Consider the following 2,849-nt stretch of genomic DNA (forward strand, 5'->3'; position numbering starts at 1 on the left):
TTTATTTATGCTTGGATAAAAATTAAACAAAAGCAGCTGTATCTACCATTTACCATATCAATTCTGGAGGCTATTTTTTTGGAAACTAAGAGAGGGCACAGCTTTTAAAAATTAGCTGCTTTAGTGGTAGTTATTCGGTCGTGACTTCATTCTCAGTATATCAAAATGTATATGGAGGTTCTCAAAACAACAACAAAGTACATTTAAGAAAATTTAGTGACATTTCAAACCATATATAAAAAGAAAACATTTAAGGAAAGCACATAAGAGAAAAGAAAATTTATTTTTAAATGCTGCAAATTAGCTGTAATGCTACACTGTGTTGCACCATGTGGGCTGTTTTAGTACAAAGCAAAATTGTTTCATGTAAATATAAAAAAAGGTACAGATATGATCAGTTAATCTGGTCGTTTTTAACAGAAAATAATTTGATGAAAGCAATCTGTGTCCTGTTTTATTGGAACTTCCACCAAATCTGTATTTTAATTCATTGATTCATTTGACCCTTTATCCTTTCGGCTGATTTGTTTATTCATTCAGTTTTAAATGTCCTAAATAAGTCACACCTGAAGTATACTGTTGGGTTTTTATCAACCTAACAGTGTAATTCATGCACACACGGATGCTCTCTGCACTCAAAAGTTAGACATGCCTTGAAGCGTTTAAAATATTAACGATGTAGAATTTCAGATGGGTCCTGAACCACACTGTTTGTATTTCTTACAAAAAGAAGAAGAAAGAACCCCAGCTGAATGTTTTGTGAGCTTATCAACAAAAAAATGGATTGGATAAAAAACAGAACAAAAATCAGTCCAGTTATCATAACTGGGTAAACAACCAGAAACAGTCAGTTAACAAATCATAACTCAGTTCAGTTTATCTGCAGCGTTCAGCTCGTTGTGGTTGAACTCCCATCAGGAGCTTCTGTCAGAGTGGAGGTAAACCTACCTGAAGAGGCGCCAGCACCACGTGACAATGCAACTTCCATTGGATCAACTCAAAACCTCATCATAAACCTCCTTTTTACGGGGATCTGAACGCTAACCTGTCCAAAAGCTGTCCAGTCTCATGAACCTGTCACTCCCACAGCGCAGCACTCGGGGCTGCGAAACAGCCCGGGTTCTGCAGGAAAGATGAATAGGTGGAGTTTGAAATATTGACAGTCAAAGATGGGTACGACATTAAACTCTCAGACTATTGATTGGACGGTATTGATTGGAACAAAACTGCTGCTGCTTGGAGTATCCCTCACCTCACACGAGGTTTCTCTTCCGTGTGAGTTGTTGAAAGCAAACTGTAACTCGAGAGGACAGCTTCCACTCTCTTAAAGGTCCATTATCATGTATGATGTATTTACGTGACATATTTATAGATTTTAGGGGTATTAGTTTAGATTGTTTGGGGAGGGTGAGTCTTTTTTTTTTTACCTATAGTTCAAGTCTGATAATTTATTACATTTTCCAACCATGTTCAGATCTGTCCTGAATGTGTTGTTATGAGTGTGAAAGGATGTCTAAAGTTACAACATTTACCATAAATATGATTGGATTGATCTTAGCCACAAGGTGGAGGTACAGAACCGTCTGAGGACCAACATGTACAGCAAGCCAAAGTATCATATAATAGTTGGACTGGACCTACAAAATTGTACATCCATGTTTAAAATAAACATTTTGGAAAATCATTCAACCTTTCAGATATCCAAAATGTCATATTCATGCGTGTTAGACATTAAGCTACAAATATCCTCAAATACCTGTTTTTTTCCTATCAAGAATGAACATTTGAAACAGAAATCCTACCAGAAATCTAAAATCCCTTTGTTCTAAGTTTCACTTTATTTATCCGCAATAAAATAATACAACCCAGAGACAGTTTATATTATATTGAACATCTTAAAATCATTTTGACTCGTAAGAATGTCATTACGAATTGCTAATATTTGCATTATGAACACTTCAAAAAAGAATTTAGACATCAGTAAGTAAAATAATGGCTGGCAACAACTGAATTACACGTATATACAAAAAAAAAAGCTTTGGATTAAGAACTTGATGGGATGTTATTGCAACATAAAACAGATACAATAGTAGTAACAACTACATTTTACATATTTGAAATTTCAGATCTCTACAATGTTTAGTCTAGATAAATAAAAGTTCTGTAGATATTTGGAGCTGAAAGTCCAATACACATGAATAAGAGAAATTTAATGATCTGTTCTAGGAAAAAATAGTGTCTCAGTTTGAGACATCTATAATGTTGATTTTGAAAATAAATAAAAAAAACTTTCTGTATATCTGAAATTCTCTTTTTGACCGGAATGAAATTATTTTTAAGAATATTAGCACTATATATCCAGTCTTGCTGTTAAATGATAAAACTGTCACTAACTTTTAAGGATTTTTAGAGTTCAGAAACACATTGTTTCCCTAATTCAATCTCAGTTGTGGAGACCTTGAAATATAATTTACTAGTATGATTTTTTTAAAACATTTTGTTTTTAGTCATACTACGAATTATATCATTTTGACTAGGAGAAAAGATGCTGATATGTAAAAAAAAAAAAAAAAGTAGAAAGAGTAGTTTGGTTTGAATATACGTTACAACGGCCTGCCATACAGAGGCATCCGCCCCATGACTTCTAGGTGCGTTTAAAGTCCTGTAGTAAATTACTTTGCAGCAAAAAAAAAACACACACACATAAAAACGCCAACATTTACATTTTCATCGCCTCTGACAGCAAACAAATAATCTTATACAAGTTTTCAACAGTTCAGGTACCATTTTGGTAACTCCCCAGCTGACTGCGTGCCCGCGTTCTGACGTCGACAGCGTCCGTTAACTCA

This window comes from Kryptolebias marmoratus, linkage group LG11 (genome assembly GCF_001649575.2).
Source record: "Kryptolebias marmoratus isolate JLee-2015 linkage group LG11, ASM164957v2, whole genome shotgun sequence".
Lineage (NCBI taxonomy): Eukaryota > Metazoa > Chordata > Actinopteri > Cyprinodontiformes > Rivulidae > Kryptolebias > Kryptolebias marmoratus.